Consider the following 25,990-nt stretch of genomic DNA (forward strand, 5'->3'; position numbering starts at 1 on the left):
CACGATCTTGGCTCACTGCAACATCCACCTCCCAGGTTCAAGCGATTCTCCTGCCTCAGCCTCCCAGGTAGCTGGGATTACAAGTACCTGCCACCATAACCAGCTAGTTTTTGTATTTTTTGTAGAGATGGGGTTTCACCATGCTGTCCAGGCTGATCTTAAACTCCTGTCCTCAGGTGATCCACCTGCCTCGACCTCCCAAAATGCTGGAATTAGAGCATGAGCCAGTGCCCAGCCTCTTTTTTTTTTTTTTTAAAGATGGGGTTTCACCATGATGGCCAGGCTGGTCTTGAACCCCTGACCTCAGGTGATTCACCCACCTCAGCCTCCCAAAATGCTAGGATTACAGGCGTGAGCCACCACGCCCGGCTCCAGCCTCTTATAGTATTTACTTTATATATTTAATGTGGGGTAAATGTATATTTATAATTATTATATCCTCTTGCCGAATTGACTTTCTGATCATTATATAATATGCTTTGCTGTCTCTTTTTATAGTTTTTGTCTTGAAATCTATTTTTGTCTTATATAAATATAGCCACTTATGGTCTTTGTTATTTCTATTTGCATGGAATACCTTTTTTAATTGCTTTATTTTCAGTCCATGGATGTCTTTGTAGATGCATGTTTTTTTGTAGGTAGCAGATCCTTGGGTCTCATTTTTTATCCATTCTACCACACTGTGTCTTTTGATTGGATATTTTAGTCCATTTATATTCAATGCAATTATTGATAAGTAAGGACTTACTCCTATTTTTTTATTTGTTTTCTGGTTGTTTTGTAGTCTTCGCTCTTTCCTTCCTTCTTGACTTCCAACCTAGGTATGTGAAACATCTTTTCATTTTTAATTTTCTCAGGTAGTATGTTTTAATTTCTTGCACGTTATTTTTTGTGTATCCGTTGTAGGTTTCTGATTTGAGGTTAGCATGAGGGTTGCAAACAATATCTTATAACCCATTATTTTAAACTAATACAACTTAACTGATTGCATAAGCAATCAAACTGTCAAATAAGCAAAAAGAAAACAAAAACTCTATACTTTATCACCCTGCTGTTTTTCTGTGGTTTCTGTTTATTGTAGTTATTGTTATTTTCAGATCATCTTTTCGTTTTTCTACTGAAGTTATGAGTAGTTTACATACCACAATTAAAATATTATCATACTCTATGTTCTTCTATGTACTTGCTATCGCAAGTTCACCTTCTACTTATGTTTCATTGATCATTAACATCCTTTTTTTTCTTTCATATTGACTAACTCCTATTAGCATTTTTTGTAAGACAATTCTTGTATTGATGAAGTTTCTCGGCTTTTGTCTCAGAAAAATTGTATTTATTTTTCATGTTTGAAGGATATTTTTGCTGAATATCCTGTTCTAGGATTTTTTTTTTCCTTAACACTTTAAATTTGTCATGCCATTCTCTTCTGCCCTGTAAGAGTCCCACCAAAGGGACTGCTGTGAGGTGTATTGGAGCTCCATTATATGTTATTTCTTTCTTTCTCTTGGTGCTTTTCAGAGCCTATTTTTATCCTTGCCTTTTGGGAGTTTGATTACTAAATGTCTTGACATAGTTTATTTTTGTTACATCTGCTTGGTGTTCTGTAACTTTCTCGAACTTGAATGTTGATATCGTTTTCTTGGTTTGAGAAGTTACCTATTAACCCTTTGAATAAACTTTCTATCCCGTCTCTCATTCTATCTCTACTTTAAGGCCAATAACTATTAGATTTTCTTTTCTGAGGCTATTTTCCAGATGTGGTAGGTAGACTTCATTATTGTTATTCTTTTTGCATTTTTCTCCTCTGACTGTATATTTTCAAATGGCCTATTTTCAAGTTCACAAATTCTTTCTTCTGCATAATCAGTTTTGCTGATAAGACACTGATGCATTCTTCAGTATGTCAACTGCGTTTTCAACTCCAGAATTTCTGCTTCATTTTTTCACCATTTCAATCTCTTTGTTAAAGTTATCTGCTATAATTTTGAACTCTTTCTCTGTGTTATTTTGAATTTCATTGAGTTTCCTCATAACAGCTATTTTGAACTTCTCTGTGTGAAAGGTCACATAACTCTATCTCTTCAGGATTGTTCCCTGGTGCCTTAATTAGTTTGTTGGTGAGGTCATGTTTTCCTGGATAGCCTTCATGCTTGTGGATGTTCGTAAGCTTCTGTGCAGTGAAAACTTAAGTATTTGTTGTAGTCTTTATACTCTGGGCTTGTTGTACTCATTCTTCTTAGAAAGGCTTTCCAGGCATTCAGAGACTTGAGTGTTGTAATCTGAATTTCTGATTACTTCAGCCATATCTGCATTAGGAGGCACTAAAGCCCAGTAATGCTGTGGCTCTTAAAGTTTCCATAGAGGTGCTGCCTGGGTGGTTTTAGATAAGATCTTGAAGAATTCTTTCTCTGGATTACCAGTCAGAGACTCTTTTTCCTTCCCTTATTTTCTCAGAACAAGTGAAGTGTCTCTCTCTCTCTCTCTCTCTCTCTCTCTCTCTGTGTGTGTGTGTGTGTGTGTGTGTGTGTGTGTGTGTGTGTGCTGAGTTGCCTTGAATTGGAGGAGGGTTGACACAAACAACCCTGTGACTATCACCACTGGGACTGCACTGGATGAATCTTGAAGCCAGCATGGTGCTGGTTCTCACCCAAGGCCTGGAGTAACCACTGCCAGGCTCCTGCCTATGTTCACTCAAGGACCTAGGGCTCTAAAAATAGCAGGTGGCAAAGGCAGCCTGGCTTCTGTCATTCTCTTTAGGGCAGTAAGTTCTCTTCCAGAGATGTAGTCCTGAAGCCAGTGCTTGACGTTGGAAACCTTAGGAATGTACCTGATGCTCTATTCTGCTGCAGCTGAGCTGGCACCCATGTCACAAGACAAAGTCCTTCCCACTCCTTCATCCTCTTTCCACAAGCAGAATAGTTTCTTCCCATGGTCACCTCCACCGTAGGCCTGTGGCCAGTACTGCCTGGCTACTGGCACTCTGCACTGAAGGCCCAAGATGTCTTGTGGTGAATACTCCCAGGCCTCGGACTCCCCATTCAAAGTAGTGGGCTCCCCTCTGTCCTAGGTCCAGTGCAGAAATGCTGTCCAAGAGTCAAGGTCTGGAATCTAGGACCCTTACAGCCTGCTTAGTGCTGTACCCCTTGCAGTCAAGCTAACACCTGAGCTGTAGGATAAAGTTCCCTTTACTCTTTTCTCTCCTTTTTAAAAAAATTATCCCACAGTCACCACTGCTAGGAATGTACTGAGTCACACCTGAGTCTCTGAGTCTCAACCAAGGCCCACAATGAGTACTTCTTGGCAATTGCTGCTGACTATTCAGGACCCAAGGGTTCTTTCAGCTGGAGATGAGTCCTGCCAAAACTTGTTGTTTCCCTTCGAGACAGTGGGTTTCCTTCTGGCCAAGTGTGGGTCTAGAAATATCATTAAGGAGTGAGAATCTGGAATGGGGGCCTCCAGACTCTGCCCAGTGCCCTATCCAGCTATGGTATAGCTGGTATCCAAGTTGCAAGACAAAGCTGTTTTTACTCTTCCCTCTCCTCTCCTCAGTTGAAGGGAAGAGTCTCTCCTGGACCTGTGAGCTGCACTCCCGGGGATTAGCAGAGGAGTGGCGTGGGTACTCACTTGGCCACCCCAGCTGGTGTCTCACCAGGTGACTTGTCTCCCATGTTCACTGACTCCAAGCCTAGCACAGCAGCAAGATTTGTCCATGAGTTGCAGTTCTTGTGGCCTAGCATGCCTTTCAAGATTATTTAGAACCCCAGAGCAATTTATCTCATGCTGGTGGGACTTGCTGGAATTCAGATTCTGCCTGCTGGGGCGGGCAATTTCCCTCTGGGTAGGGCTGGTCTAAATGCTCCCTCCATGGGCCCCAGCTGAATTCTGCCCAGTGTTGCCTCCCGCTATGACAGAGCAGTACTGAGTTCCAATGCAAATTCCCCAAATCACTGTGCTCTCCCTTCCCCAAAAGCAAAGTATTCTCTCTCTACACCATGCAGCCATTGCCAGAGGATAGGAGCAATTCAAGACTGTCTTTCCTATCCTATTCAGTGCTTCTTTCAGTGATAAGAAGTTAAAACTAGGTACTTTGATCACTCACCTAAAGTTTGGTTCTAATTAAGGTGATTTTTTTTGTGTGTGGAGCCCTATTTAATTCGCTGTTCTTCCAGGGAGGTTAATCAGTGAAGGCTTCTATTTGGCCACCTTGCTCCACCCCCCAGTTAATGAGTTGTCATGTACTCAGAACACAAAAACATTACTGAATACTATTCATGGAAAATGCCATAAAACATTGCTTGTGTGATACAACTGTTAACTGATGTGTTAGTCTGTTTTTACATTGCTATAAAGAACTACCTGAGATTAGGTAATTTAAGAAGAAAAGAGGTTTAACTCACTCACAGTTCTGCAGGCTTAACAGGAAGCATGACAAGGAGGCCTCAGAAAACTTACAATCATGGTAAAAGATGAACAGGAAACAATTACCTTCTTCATGTAGTAGCAGGAGACTGAGAGAGCGCAACGGAGGAGGTGCCCCATACTTTTAAACCATTATTTCTCGTGAGAACTTACTAACACAAGAGCAACATGGGAGAGATCTGCCCTCATGGTCTGATCACCTGCCACCAGGCGCCTCTTCCAACTGGCCATGAGATTTGGGCAGGGACACAAAGCCAAATCATATCAAGTGAAACGTATCATCTTAGATCCTAACATTATTTCTCCTCAGAAGTATGGTGAAAATAATGAAAAAACAAACAAACAAACAAAAAATCTTTAGCTTTCCTTTTTTTTCAGGATCCATACTGTTCACTACTTATTGGCAAATCTAGTTTTCTTAGATACGGTAACATTTAAGGACCTTGAAATGGGCTTTGTGGAAAGGATAAAAAGCATGGCAAGGCAAAATGATTCATGGTCAGAAGTTTTGGAATGCTACTGCATTTTTTACAGTATTCTCAGACAATCACAATGTAAAGTAGCATATTCAATTTTCAAACATGGTTTGAAATAATTTACATTGCTTAATAAATCATTTCTAAACATTTTTTCTATAAAGTACAAAAAACATGTTCTCAAGGTGTGATAATATCACAGAAGCCGATATTTTCTGGAATGGTATTCTTGTAAGACACTGGCATTCATTTTATTGGTTTTACATGTATCAAAATATATATATTCTTATCTTCCTAGTTTTGATATGGCAAATATACATATGTATTGTTTTTTATGTAAACACAACTGATGTATATAAGCTACACAAAAAGGTTATAACTTGACAATTGTTGACATACGTACTCATCTGTGAAGCCGTTGTAACAATCAAGATAAGGAATATATCTCTCATCTCAGAAAATGTCTAGGTATTTCCCCATTCTAATCCAGGAAAATATTGGTCAGATTTCTCTCACTATGTATTTGATTGACTTCTAAAAATTTTACATAAATTGTACTTTTTGGGGAAAAGGATATTCTGACTTCTTTCACTCAGTATAATTATTTTGAGATTCAGCCATGCTGCTTATACTTTATATTTGCTAATTAGTATTATATAATATAAATATGCCACTGTATGCGAATTCATTCTTCTGTTCATAAATATTCTGTTGGTTGATTTTTCTGGTTCTGGAGGTTAGAAGTTCAATTTGAAAGTGTCAGCAAGGCCATGCTTTCTCTAAAGCCAATAGTGAATATTCTGACATGTACCTTTCTCTTTGCTTCTGGTATTGCTGACTTTGCTAGCAATCCTTGTCATTCTTTGGCTTGTTAAAGGCATTACTGAACTTTCTTCTTTCATTGTTATAGGATGTCTTCTCTCTGTGTTTCCACCTGTATCTCTCTTCTCTTCTGACATCACTCATGATGGATTAGAGCCTCCTCTGTAGAAGTCATCTTAACTTATTTACATCTTCAAAATTTATTTACATATAAGTACTGGGAGTTAATACTTCAACATATCTTTTTAAAGGATTCACTTTAACCTGTAATAGTCATTACAGGTCATTTCTGAGAATCTTAATTTTTCTGATACCTTAACTAGTCTTAGAATCTTAACTATTCTATTTTAATGTAACATCCTGGAATAAGTTTGATGTTATTGCTATTTCCGTGTTTGGGTGTGTGTCGTAGTAGTCATTTATTTACTGAAGGCTTTAAAGAGAGACAACTAATATCACAAATGGATAAGTCAAGAAATATTAACAATGTGTTTCTAACACATTGTTTGGATTACACTTTTTTATAGTTTGAATTTTTTGTCAAGATCTATTAATTCAGAAAATTTACATAACAACCTAGTTGTCGCATTAAATCTGAAATATCAAGCACTGGACCACAGAGCTTCTTAATTATCATATTGCATCCATACATTGACAGTAGTAATACTCAGGCATATTCAGTCAGTAATATAATCGATCATTTTAATATTTTTTCTGAGCTATTTCACGGTGCTTAAGTCAGATTTTTTCATATTATCTGCCTTGCCTTAATAAATATATACATTTTTTACTCCAGATGACCCTAATCTCTTGAGCTCTTTGAACATCAAAACAACTTCATAATATAATTATTAAAAAACCTATATGAACATAAGGACCAGAATGAGAAAGATAATGTTTTAATAATATTTATAGGCACCATATTGTCTATCTTAGGTCCTGATATTTCTCTTAATTGATTTTTTCCTAAATGAAGCATTGAGAGCTAATGTTTTGCATCTTAATACCTTGAAATTACGAAACCCAAATGAGCAAAGGACAATTGCAAATGTATAAATGAAGATGGAAATTTCCTAAGTAAATGTACTTTTTCACAATCCTAAGTGATAATCAGCATATGGTAAATAGTTTTCTTACAAACAGTTAAATCTATTTATTAGTTTATTCTTAGTGTTTGCCCGTATGCATTTACATTATTGCATTTTCATTAGCATTTAGCTATTACACTGAAAAATTTCACATTAGGGAGAATGGACAAAAGTGTTTACCCTTTGACAGAGAATAATAGTGGTCATTCATGATTCCCTAGAAATCCTTGCAGTTGTTACCTAATCAAAATTATTTCACTCATTATTATGTACAGGTTAGTGGTTTTAAGTGAGGTACAGATATAAATTTGTGGAATGATGCAGTAGAAAAAAATGAATGGGCTTTGGAATCACATAGAGCTAGTACTATTTATTAGTATGTTATCTCAATATAAATGTGTTATTTTTATTTTTTATTTTTTTTGAGACGGAGTTTCACTCTTGTTACCCAGGCTAGAGTGCAATGGCACGATCTCGGCTCACCGCAACCTCCGCCTCCTGGGTTCAGGCAATTCTCCTGCCTCAGCCTCCTGAGTAGCTGGGATTACAGGCACGTGCCACCATGCCCAACTAATTTTTTGTATTTTTAGTAGAGACGGGGTTTCACCATGTTGACCAGGTTGGCCTCGATCTCTTGACCTCGTGATCCACCCGTGTCGGCCTCCCAAAGTGCTGGGATTACAGGTGTGAGCCACCGCGCCCGGCCTAAATGTGTTATGTTTAGCTTCAGTTTTATCTTCTGAATGAAGAAAATAATATTATGGGCTGCTTATTATCATTGCAATGTGTGATTTAATCTCACTCCAACAAATAGGGCCTTGCTGTACTTTCTTCCGTATTTCCAACCATTGTTCTACATTATTTTCTTGAAACATAACAAATGCTTTTTTTTCTCATCTAAGAAGACAAAGGAAACAAAACTTTATCTACTCCCTCATCATACTATGCCAAAGCTTTTCCTCCCAAGTCAGTCTTTGGAACAAAGCAAACAACAAAAAAAGTTAATTATGCTTTTTACTTTTTTATTCTCCCTTCTCTCTTTAGCTCACATCATTAGAATCCTTGACCCAATCCATCTCAGATACTGCTCTCATTACTATTACTAACAATCATTTCTCAGTCCTGAAATTAGTATGCCTCTCTGTGACTCTTCCTATTCAAATTTGGTTTAGAGATTTCTCCTTTGAGTCCACTTCTTCCTCTAGGCTCTCATCAGTCTGTTTTGCTACTTGGAATCCTCTGTATTTTGTTCATCAGTGCCTCTCCAAACTCTATTTTTGATCCAATTCACTTAAAAAAAAAATAGAGTTGAAATGCTCCCCTCCCTTTAGTTTTCTTTAATTTTTTATTCAGAAAAATGTCTAATATGTTGAAAAATAGTGCAGCTAATAGCTACAAACTTAAAACAAATTCATTTCTCTCTCTCTCTCTCTCTCTCTCTCTCTCTCTCTCTGTGCTCTGTGCCCTCTGTCTCTGGACAGCAAGTAGCAGATATTATAAAATGTCCTCTCTAAATATTTCAGCACAATTCTTAAATAATTCCCCTGTACCCTAGTTTTCTACTGCCACAGCAAAATACTACAGACTGTGTGGTTACACAAGAGAAATTTATTTCTCACAGTTGTCATGGCTGGAAGTCTAACTCAAGATGTAAGGAGGTTTGGTTTTCTCTGAGGCCTGTTTCCTTGTCTCATAGATAGGCACTTCTGGCTATGTCCTCACAAGGCTCTTCCTGTGTGTTCGAGTGTATGTGATGTGGGGTGTGTGTGTGTGTGTGTGTGTGTGTGTGTGTGTGTGTGTCACTGGTGCATCTTCCTCTTCTTTTTTATTAATTTTGTTTTTAATTAACACATAATCATTGTACCTATTTCTGGGGTAGAGTGTGAAGTGTCAATACATATATAGGTTGTGTAATAATCAAATCAGGATAATTGGCATATCTGTCACCTCAAACACTTGTCATTTCTTTGTGGTAAGGACATTAAAAATACTCTCTTCCTCAGCGCTTTGGGAGGCTGAGGTGGACAGTTCACAAGGTCAAAAGATCGAGACTATCCTGGCCAACATGGTGAAACCCCATCTCTACAAAAAATATAAAAATTAATTGGGCATGGTGGTGCGTGCCTATAGTCCCAGCTGCTTGGGAGGGTGAGGGAGGAGAATCACTTGAACCCAGGAGGCAGAGGTTGCAGTGAGCTGAGATCTCACCACTGCACTCCAGCCTGGCAACAAAGCGAGACTCCATTTAAAAAAAAAAAGCTCTTGTCTAGATATTTTTGCATATACAATACATTATGGTACTATAGTCACCCCATAGAGCAAGAATACAAAAACTTACTCCTACTGAGCTCTACTTTGTAACCATTGACCAACCTCTCATGAGGGCAACACTTCTAGTGGATTAGGGTGTTAACCTTCTGATCACATTTATCCATTGTGATCTCCATAAAGACCTTGTCTGAAAATCCAGCCAAAAAATGTTTCTGCTTTTGTATTTTTAAATTTAATTAATTAATTAATTTTATTTTAAGTTCAGCGATACATGTACAGGCATGTTATACAGGCAAACTGTGTCATGGGCATTTGTTGTTCAGATTATTTCATCACCCAGATATTTAGTCTGGTACTCATTTAGTTACGTCTCTTGATTCTCTCCCTCCTCCCACCCTGTGTCCTCAGATAGGCCCCAATGTATGTTGGTCCCCTCTATGTAGTCTGTGTTTTCATCATTTAGCTCCTACTGATAAGTAAGAACATGTGACATTTGGTTTGGTATTCCTGCATTAGATTGCTAAGAATATTGGCCTCCAACTCCATTCATGTCCCTGCAGAAAACATGATCTTGTTTTTTTATGGCTGCCTAGTATTCCATGTTGTATATATAGCACATGTTCTTTACCAGTCTACCATTGATGGGCATTTAAGTTGATTCCATGTCTTAGCTATTATGAATAGTGCTGCAGTGGGATCTCCACAGCGTCTTTGATAAAGGTTGAACTAATTTACACTCCCACCAACAGTGGATAAACGTTCCTTTTTTCTCCATAACATTGACAGAATCTGTTATTTTTTGACTTTTTAATAATAGCCATTCTGACTGGCATGGAATTATTATCTCATTGTGGTTTTGATTTGCATTACTTTAATGGTCAAGGATACTAAGCTTTTGTCATATGGGGGACACAATTCATTCCCTAAAATCTTACCTAACAGCAATACCACTATTCCATATAAGAAGTGTAATAATAATTCTATATCATAAAATATTCAATTTATCTTCCACCTTCCACATTTTCCTTCAAAATTTTATAGCTGGCTGTTTCTATTACTCAAGATCCTATTGATATTCACATTGTAACTGGGTGGTTTATGTCTTTATTCATTTTTTTTTAAATAAAGAAACCTCCTGCATCATTTTTTTTTTCTTTTACTTATCTTTCTTTATTGTTTTATATTGATTTTATTTTTGAAGCATTCAGGCTGTCATCTTGTTTAATGATTCACATCTGGGATGTGTGCGAGTTGTCCCTCATGATCTAATTCAGGTTCATGTTTTTTTGGCAGGCATGCTTCATAGGTGACATGTATTCTTATTGCATGTTGACTTTTCCTAGTATTATAGAGTCATCTTTATTTTGGAATTCTGTACATTTTCTTTTTCTCCTTTTTATTTGTACAAATATATAGGGTATATGTGCAATGTTGTTAACACTTATAGATTGCCTAATGGTCAAATCAGGGCTTCTAGACGCGTCTGTCACATAAATAATGTGCATTGTCCCCATTAAACAAATTTGTCATTAATCCCTTAACTTTTACCCCCTTACCTTTTTAAGTCTACAACATCTATTATCTCATTTTCTCTATACATTTGAATATAATATTTACATTCACTTATGAGTGAGATTGTATAATATTTGTCTTTCTGTTCTTAGCTTGTTTCATTTAGGATAATGGCCTTCAGCTGTATCCATGTTGCTGCAAAAGACATACTTTTTCATGACTGAATAGTATTCCACTGTGTATATATAGCATGGATAGTTTTATTTATTTCATATATATTATGAATAGTGCTGTGATAAACATAGGAGTGAGATCTATATTTGATATATTGATGGCTTTTCCTTTGGGAAAAGTAGTGGAAGTGCTAAATCAAATCGTAGTGCTATTTTTAATTCTTTGATAAGTATCAATACTGTTTTCATAGAGACCATACTAATTTATATTCTCATCAACAGTGTATGACAGTTCCCTTTCCTCCAATTTTTTGCCACTATCTGTTTTTTATCTTTTTAATAACAGCCCTTCTGATTGGGATAAGATGTTATCTCATTGTGGTTTTGACTTGCATTTCTTTGATGATTAGTGATGTTGAACATTCACATTTATTGGTTGGTGCTATGTATATCGTCTTTTAAAAAATATCTATTCCCATCCTTTTCCCATTCTTAATGGGATTATTTATTTTCACTGTTGTTGGTGTTCAGTCATTTGTATTACTTCCATATTGTGGATATTAATCCTCTGTTGAGCAAATAGTTTGCAAATATTTTCTCCTATTCAACGGGTTGTATCATCAGTCTGTTATTTGTTTGTTTTGTTGTGCAGAAGTTTTCAGTTTAATTAAATCCCACTTGGCTACTTTTTGTTGTTGCTGCTTATGTGGTCTTAGTCATAAGTTTGTTTCCTAGGCCAATGTCCAGAAGAGTTTTCCCTAGCTTTTATTCAAGTACTTCTAAAGTTTTAGTTCTTATATTTAAGTCCTTTTTGTTGTTGAGACAGGGTCTTGCTCTGTCTCCCAGACTTGTGTGCAGTGGGTAATTATAGCTCACTGCAGCCTCATTCTCCTGGGTTCATGATCCTCCTGCCTCAACCTCCCAAATAGTTGGGACCACCACCATGCCCAGCTAATTTGTAACATATTCTATGGATATGGGGTCTTTCTGTGTTTCCTAAGCTGGTCTCAAACTCCTGGGCTCAAATCATCTTCCCATCTTGACCTACCAAAGTGGCAGTATTATAGGTATGAGCCACTGTGCCCAATCTATTTAAGTCTTTAATCTATATTTAGTTGCAGGAAGTTCTACCTAGAACAATCAAGCAAGAGAAATAAATAAATGACATTTAAATTGGAAAATAAGATTAAATTATCCCTGTTTGCTGAGGATTTGATCTTATATCTAGAAAAACCTAAATATACCACCAAAACCCAAAGGAAAACAAAGAATTTTACCAAAAAGACACATATGTTCATTGCAGTCCTATTCACAATAGCAAAGACATGGATTCAACCTAGGTGCCAATCAACAATGGATTAGATAAAGAAAATGTGGTACATATACACAATGGAATACTATCCAGTCATAAAAAATGAAATCTTGTCATTTGCAGCAACACGTAGGCAGCTGGAGGCCATTATCCTAAGCAAATTAATGCAGAAACAAAAAAAAAATGCAATAGGTTGTCATTTGTAAGTGTGAATTAAACACTGGGTACTCTTGATAGCAAGATGGGAATGATAAACACTGGGGACTACTAGAGAAAGGAGAGAAGGAGGGGGGAAAAGCCGAAAAACTACCTATTGGCTACTCTGCTCACTAACTGGGTGATGAGACCATTCACACTCAAGCTTCACTGTCACACAAACACTCATGCAACAAACCTGCACATGTGCCTCATGAATCTAAAATAACAGTTGAAATAAAATGGACAGATGTGATAAATGAATTCCGTAATGTTTCAGGATACAAAATCAAATTGAAAAATTCAGTCCTGTTTCTATACACCAGTCATGATTTATGAGAGGGAAATCAAAAACGCAATCCCTTTTACAATGGCTACAAAACAAAACAAAATTCCTAGGAATAAATTTAACCAAGGCAGTACAAAACCTCTACAAGGAAAACTACAAAATATTGGTGAAAGAAATTTAAGATGACAGAGGCAAATGGAAAAGTATTTTATACTCATGAATTGGAAGCGATGTATAGATTTAATGTAATCTCTATCAAAATACAACATCATTTTTCACAGAATTAGAAAAAAAAAAGTCCTACAATTTATATGGAATAAAAAAAGCCCAAATAGGCAAGACAATTCTGAGGAAAAGAATAAAGCTGGAGGCATCACATTGCTTGACTTCAGATTATATTACAGGGATCTAGTAACCCAAACATCATGACACTGATATAAAAATTAATACATAGATAAATGGAACAAAACAGAGAACCCAGGAATGAAGCCACGTATTTCCAGTTAAGTGATCTTTGACAAAAATGACAAGAATATACTTTGGGAAAAGGACCTCCTTTTCAGGAAATGGTACTGGGAAAATCGGATATGAAACTGAACCTCTAGTTCATGCCATATAAAAACTCTGTACATCTTCTTTAAACCAATAGTGTCTTATTTATTATCTGTATGACTAAAATATCCAAATCTATATCTAATATTCAAACTCCAAATTGCACAGTTATAAGTTCAGTAGACTGGCTTTGTCTAACCGGATGTCCAACACTTGAATTTCTGATTGCTCAAAAATGAACATATCGTGTGTTCCTTCCAACTCCTAAGCATGTTCCACATTTTGTTCTGTCACGTTTTCCGTCATGGGATTATCTTTTACTAATTGTATAAGACACTATCTGGAACATAAGCTCATACCTTCCTGAGTTAATTTAATGCTGTGTATTTTACCTATATTTATGGCCCATGTATCTTCCCCTCTTCCTTTTTACTATTTAGATATAAACATACCTAGGCCAGGTGTGGTGGCTCATGCCTGTAATCCCAGCACAATGAGAGGCCGGGTTCGGGCAGATCACTTGAGGCCCAAGTTCAAGACTAGCCTGGTCAACATGGTGAAACCCTTTCTCTACTAAAAATGCAAAACAACTCAGCCAGGCATGGTGGTGCATGCCTGTAATCCCAGCTACTCAGGAAGCTGAAGCAAGAGAATCTCTTGATCCTGGGATGCAGAGTTGCAGTGAGCTGAGGTCATGCCACTGCACTTCAGCCAGGACAATGGAATAAGACCTTGGCTCAAACAAACATACGTGCTTTTTCTTTTCTTGTACTATGGCAATAGTGTAACTGCAATTTCTATATTTATTTCCTATCACCTCAAATCCAAATTGCTGCCAAAAGGAAATTTTTAGACTGCAAAGCTTTCAGTTTATTTTCCTGCATAAAGCATTCTCTAGTGTATTAGGATTCTTCAGACAAATAGAACCAATAAACTAGGTAGATAAAGATTTATTATAAGGGATTGACTCACTCAGTTACGGAGGCTGGGAAGTCTACAATCTGACATTGGCAAGCTGGAGACTGAGAAAAGATGGTATTGTTCGAGAACGAACCCGAATCCTGAGAATCAGGGGAGGCAATGGTGTAAGTCACAGCTTAAGACAAAGTCCCTAAAAGCAAGAGCGCCTGTATCCAAGAGAAGAAGATGGATGTCGCAGTTCAAGCAGAGGGTGCATTTGCCCTGCTTGCCCTTTTTGTTTTATTTAGATCTTCAACAGATTTGGTGATGTTCACCCACGTTTGTGAGGTCAGTCGTCTTTACTAACTACCAGTTTAAAAGTTAATTTTTCCTCACATTTGTGAGGTCAATGGTCTTTACTAGCTGCCAGATCAAAAGCTGATATTTTCCGGAAACACATTCATGGACACACTCGGAAAAAATGCTTTTCCAGTTTTTAGGGCATCTCAGAATCCAGCCAAGTTGGAACGTGAAATTAATCTTTACATTTTGTCTTTTATCACCAGTAACAGTGGTTTTCAAGGAAGAGTTCACATTGCTCTGGTAGTATAAATAACTATTATGATACAGGCATAAAATATTTATATTTTTATTTTAATTTTATGCATAAGTATACCAGAAAGCTACATGCAGTTTTCCAGTTATTTGAAAATAAATATAAATTTTAAAAAAAAGGTTTTGATAGGCTGGGCGCGGTGGCGCACGCCTGTAATCCCAGCACTTTGGGAGGCCGAGGTGGGTGGATCACAAGGTCAAGAGATTGAGACCATCCTGGTCAACATGGTAAAACCCCGAGGCAGGAGAATTGCCTGAACCCAGGAGGCGGAGGTTGCGGTGAGCCGAGATCGCGCCATTGCACTCCAGCCTGGGTAAGGAGAGCAAAACTCCGCCTCAAAAAAAAAAAAAAAAAAAAAAAAAAAAGGGTTTTAATATTCCTTCAGTCTTGATTTAAGTCCATGTTTGTAGCTTACCATAATCTTTTATATTGCACCTGTGTCTTATTTTTTGGGCATTCTGAAATAATCTCGCACTTTCAGTTTGAATGTTTCTTTTGTCTAACAGAAATTTTGTACATCCACACAATTCTAAAACTGCAGATTCATTCCAAAGGAGTTTTGCTATTTATATTTTTCAAAAATAATAACACATTATTGGTATCTATAGAGGAAAAAAAGGAGTTTATTACTTTTCCTTGGATTTTTCTCTTGACTTTTAGCAATATTTTTCTATTAATGAAGCACTCTATTTTTCTCTATAATAACAGGGAAAAAAAGGTTGTCTTTTCAGAGAAGTATCAACTCTGACAGACAGTGTAGTTGGAAAAAAGGACATAAATATTAAGGAGGAAATACAAAATAAATGTTAATTTGCAAGTTGCTCATTAACTGTAGTCCAATATGAATAACTGATGTGTTTTCTTAGGGAAAATTGGAATAATGACATTTGTTTATCAGAGATTGAACTGAGTTTATCTAGATATCTTCAGGTCATTTTAGTCATCTCTTGTATCATTATTCATATATATCCTAAGATCATTTTTCTTTTCTTTAAATCTTTGTTCTTATTGCAAGAAAAAAAAAAAAAAAAAAAAAAAAAAAAAAAAAAAAAAAAGCATTCTTAGGAAACTAGTCATCACAATAGATTTGTCAACCAGTACAATGGAGAATTTAGACTGTGCTTGATGACTGTCTTAGCTCACATTCCTGCTGGGCATAAAAATCTACCCAGTCTGTCAAAAAGCCACTAATTCTATGTCACTCTAAAGCCAGATATTTTTAATAACCAAGATTTTGAAATGTAAAAACATTGGACTTATTTTATTATCTGTGACTTTTAAAAAATAAATAGTTGATCGTTAACAATGAAATGGATCATATAGAAAACTTTAGATAGCTAACAAGATTTCTCCACTTTATGATGTTTTGTTGTGGTGGCACTTTTTTTGTTTTTGTTTTTCAGAAAATGATTTATTTGGGCAGAGAAAGAGAAAAAGATGAGAGAGAGAAAGTTTCCATAAAGATTGTAGAAGGGGTGTTGTGCTGGTTCTATGTGTCTTTATGTACGTAGATAACTAGATCAGCCATATTCCCATTGCCAGTTTTACATGATCTAATGGAGATTAAAATGATGCTTCAGAATTAGCATAAAACAGAATGGTAAAAAAATTTGATATTTATATATATATATATATACATAAAACTATTAAATTAAATATCTTAATATTTAACTCATATCTGACTTTGGGCTATCATTCACAACTTGTAATTATTTGCTGAAGTAATTGTGTAATAATTATGCTAATATTTACATTTTTATGCATTGGGATAATTTTAAAGCACTTTTTGATTGAGATTCTTTGGAGAATCCAATATGCAAACTAGTAAATTGGTCAAGAACATCAGTATCTTCAGTGGCAGCATTCGGGTAGGCTTGTTGTAGCATTTAAACTGAAGCTCTATCATATCTGTAGTTAGCACTAACTAGGTTAATAACTCCAAAAAATTATCCACATGTATTAAAATAATTTTGAGGCTCTTTTGAAGCATAATTTTAATTGATTGCATTTGAGGCACTTTTACATTGTTGATAATTCCTTTTACAAAATAAATATTTTTTAAAAAGTTTACTGCAAAAAAAAAGTTTACTACAAAATAAATATTTAGATTAAAAATACATTTTAATGACTATGTATGAGTAGAATTGATATGTGATTTATTCTACACCCTGTTATGTGTTTGTATTTTTATATTTAGGTAAATAAAATTTAAAGTACCATAACCTTTTCCTTAGCCGAGTAGTAAACAATTCAGGAGCTCACACCTGATGAAAACTATAAAGCCCTCTTCTACAGCCTATGCACAAGAAGGTGGATTGTTTTTGATCACAGTAGAATCATGGAAATTATCCACAAAACAATGTTAGTAACATTTCTGGTAAAACGGGGGTTAAATTTCAAATCCAATTGATATGTTTATAAAACAAATGAGAGAATAAGAGTAGGTGTATTAGTGTTCTCTAGAGGGACAAAATTAATAGGATATATATATATATATATATATATATATATATATATACACACACACACACACACACACATACATACACATAGAACTAATATCCATATATACATATATATATGAATAATTTATTAAGTATTATACTATCACAAGGTCCCTCAGTAGGTCGTTTATCATCTGAGGATCAAAGAGAGCCAGTCTGAGTCCCAAAACTGAAGAACTTGGAGTCCGATGTTCTAGGGCAGGAAACATCCAGCCTGAGAGAAGGGTGTAGGCTGGGAGACTAGGTTTGTCTCATTGCTTCACGTTTTTGCCTGCTTTATATTCCCTGGCAACTAATTAGATTGTTTCCTCCAGATTAAGGGTGGTTCTGCTTTCCCCTGTCCACTGACTCAAATGTTAATGTCTTTTGGCAATGCCATCACAGACACATTCAGGATCAATACTTTGTATCCTTCAATCCAAGCAAGTTGACAGTATTAACCATCACAGTAGGTATCAAAAAATAATGGGTACTCATAACTCTACTAAAAATCATTAATTTGGAAAAAAATTTAGTCATTGAAATGTTATGATGACCATGAAGCTTGTATCTTTATGTTGTTATTCAGTTAATAGAGTAAAAGAAAAAAAAAAAAAGTCTTTGAGGTCATTTTTTTCTCCAGCAGCACCATTTCTATATAAAACATTCTATAATCACTAAATCATCAGTGAAAAAAATGTGATTATTGCTGAAATGTGACATAAATGTAACAATATAATAAAGTATATTCACAATGTTTTCCCATTTTTTCCCCTTAGATCTGCAGGAGAATGGAAAGTTAGATTGAAAAGTGACTTCTGTAAACATTGTTAGTGTATATCTCTACATTATAGCATAAAAATTGTCCCATTTAAAATTTATTATCTCAATTACCTTTTCTGTTCACTGTAAGGTGGGTCAGTTTGCCCAGAATATTTGGAGATTATATTAGGTTTTAAGAACTGAGGAAAGTTCCACAGAGAACATTATGAACTGATTGTGTATACATAGGTCAACATTTTGAATGATGCAATTTTAAAATATTACTTCATCCTTGTTTAGTATTTCATGGAATTTTACCTTTATAGATTATAAAAATGGAGTAGAATTTCTATAATCTACTCAATTATAGAAAGCTACTGGCTATGCTTTTCTTCAAGGTAGAAAACAGAATTAAGCCAGGCTCTGTGGCCCATGCCTGTAGTCACAGCTACCCAGAGGCTAAGGTGGGAGGATCGCTTGAGCCCAGGAGTTCTGGGCTGTAGTTCACTATGCCAATTGGGTGTCCACACTAACTCTGGTGTCAGTATCGTGACCTCCCAGGAGCCGGGGACCACCATGTTACCTAAAGAGGGGTGAACTGGCCCAGGTCGGAAATGGAGCAGGTCAAAATTCCCATGCTGATTAGTAGTGGGATTATGCCTGTGAATAGCCACTGCACTCTGGCCTGGGCAACATACTGAGAACCAGACTCTGAAAATTAAGTGATATAAAAATTATATAAATAATATAAAAAAGAAGATAGAATTAATGCAATGTTCTCTGTTAAGGAAAGAACTCACAGCTCTGGAGTGTAGAACAGTAAAGTACTACATGCCATGATGTCTTGTCATTGCTATGGCATCTTACACCTGTAGCGAGAAATGCTAGCATCTCATTTCAGCATCATGGATCATTATTCATACAGAACACACGTGCTTGTTATTAGGTAACTCATCCACTCTTTGTATTTACAATTAAATAAAATATTTAATACCTACAAATACTTTTAAAATCATGATGAATAAAAAATGTAAAATGATAATTTGTTTATTCACCAATCACCTGAATCTCTCTAGGTTCCTCTCTGATTCCTTGTTCATCTCTCTTACATGAAATAATCAATAAGAAGCAAATACATTTTTTGTCTTGCCTGTTTCAAAATACTTAGTGTATTGATTACAATAATGATTCATTCCATTCAGCGTTGAACTAATTTAACTTAAAGTATATATGGATTAAGAACACATTCATAAGTGTTCTTTTATCCTCCAATGTATTTTCTATCAAAAAGTTAACCTGTCTACTGACTTTCAATTACCATGAGACAGTAGTTTTCACAATTTTAGTCTTAGAACAACTTTAAAGTCTTAAAATGCATTATAAGCCCAAATATATTTTTCTATGATTTGTGTGAGCTAATACTTACTATGTTATGAATAAAAACTAAAGATTTAAAAATATCCATTGACTAAATTATTTAAAAATAATACAGATATAATATGTTCGCTTAAGTGTTTTACACACACACTTTCCAAGATGAAAATAATAATAATAATAAGTTGTTCATTGTTTTACATTTTTTGCAAATATTTTTAATGTTTGCCTTATGGCATAATAGAGCCAGTTGAATTGTTACATCTGCTTCTATGTTTCAATCCTTGCAATATGCTGTTTAGTTGAAGCACCATACAAATCTAATTTTATTTAGACAGTTAGTTGAAAAGGGAGGCATGTTAAGATTCCTTTAAAGACAATTGTGAGGTTTTTAAACAGTACATCCAAACTCAACAATTCATAGTTTTTATAAAGTTTAATTGCCAAATGGAACCTAAAACTACCTTATTAAACTTATATATTTTATTAATTGAAATAATTGTTCAATCTTACACTTTGAACACACTTTTTACCCATTTATTATTTGTAGCATTTCTTACTCATGCATCAATTATTTTAAAAAGATTTGTTCACCGAGATGTATATATCTTTCAATATGGACACATATTCTTTTAAAAATGACATTTGCTAATATGAATAATCTCAGGAAAATTTTTAAGTCTTACAATTCTGTCAAACTCATGGGGCAAACACAAGCTTTACAAAATTTTGCATCTGTTTGAAATATAGAATGTTATCACTGGCAACAAATGCTAACAAGTCATTTCCTTGAAGAAGCAGCTTTCTGTTCACTGTCAAAACATGTCTACCAAATGCCCAACTTGAAGCAATCACAATTTTTTTTCTGACACTATGCAAAGAAAAACTAGGTAAAAACAATGTTGCATGAGGTAACAGGTGGCATAGCTCACAGCACACAACTCAAAGTGCCACACACGTACTTAGCTTAGTAACACAGTGTTAGAACTTCCTGCATATTTCCTATTTCTTCTACACACTGAATACAAAAAAAATAAATAAATAAATAAAAATGATGCATGCTCCAGGGTACACAATTGTGTGTGTGTGTGTGTGTGTGTGTGTGTGTCTGTATTTTTTTACCAAGGAGGAATTGATCTTTACTTCCTTCCTTTCTTCCTTCCTTCCTTCTTTCCTCCCTTTCTCCCTTTGCTTCCTTCATTTCTTCCTTCTCTTTCCTTCCTTCCTTCCTTTCTTCCTTCTCTTCCCTTAACTTACTTTTTCTTCCTTCCTTCCCTTTGCTTTCTTCCTTCCTTTTCTTCCTTTTCTTCCTTTCCTTTTTCTCTTCCTTTCTCCTTCCTTCCTTCCCTCCTACCCCTCCCTCCCTCCCTTCCTTCCTTCCTTCCTTCCCTCTTCTGCCATTCTTTATTCATTTTTAATCTTGCTTTCTTTATTAATCCTCTCCTTTTTCTCTTCTGTTTGTGCAATGTTGAAGTATAAATGAGTTTTAATATGGTTTAGAGCCACTTTCTTGATGTATGCAAAGGCACCAGTGTTTCTTATATCAATTAATTGCTTAACTGATCAATTTTTAACTTATGCATACAAATTATATGTATTTCTAGCATACAACATGATAGCTGATATAGGTAGATGTTATTGAATGACTTAGCCAAATGCATCAGTATTTTTACCCACCATCTTTTTTTTTATTGCATTTTAGGTTTTGGGGTCCATGTGAAGAACATACAAGATTGTTGCATAGGTACACACATGGCAGTGTGATGTGCTGCCTTCCTCCCCTTCACCTATATCTGACATTTCTCCCCATGCTATCTCTCCCTAACTCCCCACCCCACACTGTACCTCCCCTATTTCCCCCGACAGACCCCAGTGTGTGATGCTCCCCTCCCTGTGTCCATGTGTTCTCATTGTCCAACACCCGCCTATGAGTGAGAACATGGGTGTTTGACATAGATGGGCATTTGGGTTGGTTCCAGATCTTTGCTATTGTAAACTGTGCTGCAATGAACATTTATGTGCATGTGTCCTTATAGTAGAACGATTTATAATCCTTTGGATATATACCCAGTAATGGAATTGCTGAGTCAAATGGAATTTCTATTTCTAGGTTGTTGAGGAATTTACCAACCTATTTACCTACTATTTTTTTTTTTTTTTTTAGCATCGCTCTCACTGTCTTCACAGGGAAAACAGAAAATACATCATTTGATTATTACAAAAATAGTTTCAACCTCAAAAGCCCCCAACAGGCTCTCAGGGATCCCCATGGGTCTAGGGACCACATTACAAATAGTACTGCCTTCATTTAATTTTCGATGCCATATTCTTAGTACCTTAGATTGTATGTAAATGTGTTATGGAAGAACAACATAAAAACTTGCATAATTTAAGGAGACATTTTAATGAAAATTTTATAGAAAATATTACTATTGAGTTTAGGTTCTCATTATCAAGTCCCTTCCAACATTGTGAAAACACATTGAAGAGGACTGACCTAGTTATTGCTCTGTGAGCCCTTTAAGGCAGGGCTTCTAAATTATTGTCACTCACAAACATAATTAGCACATCTCATTAGCTAATGAAGATAATGACCATTAAAATTCTCTCCAATTTATGGGTTCCCCTTTATTGCAATTTAACAAAAATGCTGTTTAAGGGTAATAACAAAATTGGCTTACAAATGACCACTACACTAACAAGCAGCACCTTGTATCAAGGAGCAAAGGATTATTTATTCATTGTATCCTAATTATATTATATACTGGAGGTGTATTGCAGATGACATTCCAATGCTATTCAGTCAATACAATCTGAATTATCATTTTTAGTGTGAAAATACAGAGCCACACCATACAGACTATAATTATTTTTCTCTAGCAATCCTTATTTACAAAACACTTGTTAATTTCTACATTTCAAGTATTTAAATAAAGGATAAACAACTATTGATACAAATAGTCTATACAAGCATTTTATAAGTAATCTTATTTATAACTTGTAAATGCTCTATTTTTCAAACTCCTTATTTTCTTTTTTCTAAAAATGTATTTTCCAGGTTTTTGTTAAGTACAATTTTAGAATATATGACAATTTAATGTTTTGAGATGGAATCTTGATGTGTAGCCCAGGTTGGAGTGCAGTGGTGCAATCTCGGCTCACTGCAACCTCTGCCTCCCGGATCCTGGTTCAAGCAATTCTCCTACCTCATCCTCCCAAGTAGCAGGGATTACAGGCATAAGCCACCATACCCAGCTAATATTTGTATTTTTCAGTAGAGATGGGGTTTCCCCATGTTGGCCAGTCTGGTCATGAACTCCTGACCACGTGATCTGCCCACACTGGCCTCCCAAAGTGTTGGGATTACAGGCGTAAGCCACCGTACCTGACCCTATGACAATATTTTAAAACGTTTTTATAATTGTTAACATTCTCAAAAGGATAATATGTAATGAAAGACTGTTTGGGAACTACTGAAATAATGCATTTTTATTTAACTATTTAAGCAAAATGTTCAGTTAGGAATTTATGGATTCCTAATATCATTTTGAAGGTAGATGGATTATTTGTCTATTACCATATAACAAATTATCACACATGTAATGGGTTAAAACAGCATCCAATTATTTCATAGCTTTTGTAAATCAGGCCTGTAGGTCTGAGTTGGCTGGTTGTCACAAGGCTTAAAAACGTGTTGGTCAGGATTATGATCACACCTGAGGCTCAAACTCTTCTCCAAGCTCATTTAATTTATTGGAAGAATTTAGTTCCTTGTAGTGGTAGAACTAAGTTTCCTATCTTCTTCTGGCTGTCAGCCAGATGTCACTTTCAGCTTCCAGAAATAGCCCTTAGGACCTAACCAAAATAGCATCTTACTGCTTCAAGCCAGCAGGAGAATCAGCCTGCTATGATGAAGTATTACAACATAACATAACATAACATAACATAACATAACATAACATAACATAACATAACATAACATAACAAACATAACATAATGTAACATAGCAGACTCACTATTCCATCATATTCTTAGATCTTGCCCACACTCAAGGAAAATGGTTACACAATACCTGTACAATGCAGGCGGGGGAAGGCGGGGGGGTGATCTGCCACTCTCTGATACAGACTATTTAAGTCTTTCTGAAATGCAAAACATGTCTATCCCCTTTCAGGGCTCCTGAGATTCTCATTCCATTACACCATCAGCTCAAGGTCCAGAATCTCATCAAAATGTCATCAATTCAGAATAACTTCTACATCAAATCCAAACATATATAAGAGACCTCAATGTAATCCATTAACCATAGCTCCTGGAGCACAATTCTTTACCTGTGAACTTGGGCAACTTAAGAGATAAGTTTAATTAGATCCCATTTTTCTATTTTGGCTTTTGTTGCCATTGCTTTTGGTGTTTTAGTCATGAAGTCCTTGCCCATGCCTACGTCCTGAATGGTATTGCATAGGTTTTCTTCTAGGGTTTTAATGATGTTAGGTCTTATGTTTAAATCTTTAATACATCTGGAGTTAATTTTTGTATAAGGTGCAAGGAAGAGATCCAGATTCAGCTTTCTGCGTATGGCTAGGCAGTTTTCCCAACACCATTTATTAAATAGGGAATCCTTTCCCCATTGCTTGTTTTTGTCAGGTTTGTCAAAGATCAGACGGTTGTAGACGTGTGGTGTTATTTCTGAGGCATCTGTTCTGTTCCATTGGTCTATATCTCTGTTTTGGCACCAGTACCATGCTGTTTTGATTACTGTAGCCTTGTAGCATAGTTTGAAGTCAGGTAACATGATGCCTCCAGCTAGTTTTTTTTTTTTTTTTTTTTTTTTGCTTAGAATTGTCTTCGTTATGTGGGCTATTTTTTGTTTCCATATTAAATTTAAAGTTTTTTTTTTTTTTTTCCAGTTCTGTGAAGAAAGTCAATGGTAGCTTGATGGGGATAGCATTGAATCTATAGATTACTTTGTGCTGTATGGCCATTTTCACGATATTGATTATTCCTAACCATGAACATGGAATGTTTTTCCATCTATTTGTGTCCTCTCTTATTTCCTGGAGCAGAGGTTTGTAGTTCTCCTTGAAGAGGTCCTTCACATCCCTGTTAGTTGTCTTCCTAGGTATTTTATTCTCTTTGTAGCAATTGTGAATGGGAGTTTACTCATAATTTGTCTCTCTGTTTGTCTGTTATTGGTATATGGAAATGCTTGTGATTTTTGCACATTGATTTTGTATCCTGAGACTTGCTGAAGTTACTTATCAACTGGGATCTTCTAAATATACAATCATGTCATCTGCAAATAGAGAAAATTTGGCTTCCTCTTTTCCTAACTTAATACCTTCTATTTCTTTTTCTTGCCTGATTGCCCTGGCCAGAACTTCCAATACTATGTTGAATAGAAGTGGTTAGAGAGGGCACCCTTGTCTTGTGTCAGTTTTCAAAAGGGAATGCTTCCTGTTTTTGCCCATTCAGTATGATATTGGCTGTGGGTTTGTCATAAATAGCTCTTATTATTTTGAGATCTGTTCCATTGATACCTAGTTTATGGGGAGTTTTTAGCCAAAAGGGCTGTTGAATTTTGTTGATGGCCTTCTCTGCATCTATTGAGATTATCATGCAGTTTTCATCTTTGGTTGTGTTTATGCCATGGATTACATTTATAGATTTGCATATGTTGAGCCTGTCTTGTGTCCTAGGGATGAAGCTGAGTTGAGAGCAATCAGTAAGGTTTTTGATGAGCTGTTGAATTTGGTGTGCCAATATTTTATTGATGATTTTCTTATTAGTGTTCATTATGGATATTGGCATGAAATTTTTTTTTTTCACTTGTGTCTCTGCCAAGTTTTGGTATCAGGATGATGTTGGTCTCATAAAATGAGTTGAGGAGGATTCCCTCTTTTTCTATTGTTTGGAATAGTTTCAGAAGGAATTGTACTAGCTCCTTTTTGTACCTCTGGCAGAATTCAGCTGTGAACCCATGTGGTCCTGGACTTTCTTGGTTGGTAGGCTATTAATTGCTGCCTCAATTTCAAACCTTGTTTTTGGTCTATTCAGGGCTTCAGCTTCTTGGTTGAACCTTGGAAGGGTGTAAGTGTGCACATCCATAATAGACTGGATAAAGAAAATGTGAGACATATACAACATGGAATACTATGGAACAATAAGAAAGGATGAGTTCATGTCTTTTGCAGGGACATGGATAAAGCTGGAAACCATCATTCTCAGCATACTGACACAAGAACAGAAAAACAAACACCATGTGTTCTCACGCATAAATGGGTGTTGAACAAGGAGAACTCATGGACACAGGGAGGGAACATCACACACTGGGGCCTGCTGGGGGGTGTGGGGCTAGGGGAGGGACAGAAGGTGGTGGGGGGTTAGGGGATGGATAGAATTAGGATAATTATCTAATGTAGATGACGTGGTGATAGATGCAGCAAACCGCCATGACACATGTATCCCTGTGCAACAACGCTGTACATTCTGTACATGTACCCCAGAACTTAAAGTATAATAATGATAAAAAAAAGAGAGAGAGACGAGTGATTGCCTCCCAACTCTCCCAATTTATAATGGTGAGATGGGGATAGAACAATATTTATAAATATTATTTCAAAAATAGGAAAACAGGAGATGAGCAGCTATAACTAGTTCCTAACACCCAATCAAGAAAATCCTGTGTTTCAGAAGTAGTCCCTTATACTTCTGAAATACTTCATTTGCTTGATTGAGGTTTGAA

At 36.0% G+C, this 25,990-nt stretch overlaps 1 protein-coding gene across 4 annotated transcripts in view; it reads left to right on the top strand.

Annotated features, from left to right (window-relative positions):
* The window catches only part of CDH18 (cadherin 18), a 1,096,529-nt gene that overhangs the window by 252,007 nt on the left and 818,532 nt on the right, over positions 1-25,990 (top strand). The window lies entirely within an intron of this gene.

This window comes from Saimiri boliviensis, chromosome 1, assembly GCF_048565385.1.
Source record: "Saimiri boliviensis isolate mSaiBol1 chromosome 1, mSaiBol1.pri, whole genome shotgun sequence".
NCBI lineage: Eukaryota > Metazoa > Chordata > Mammalia > Primates > Cebidae > Saimiri > Saimiri boliviensis.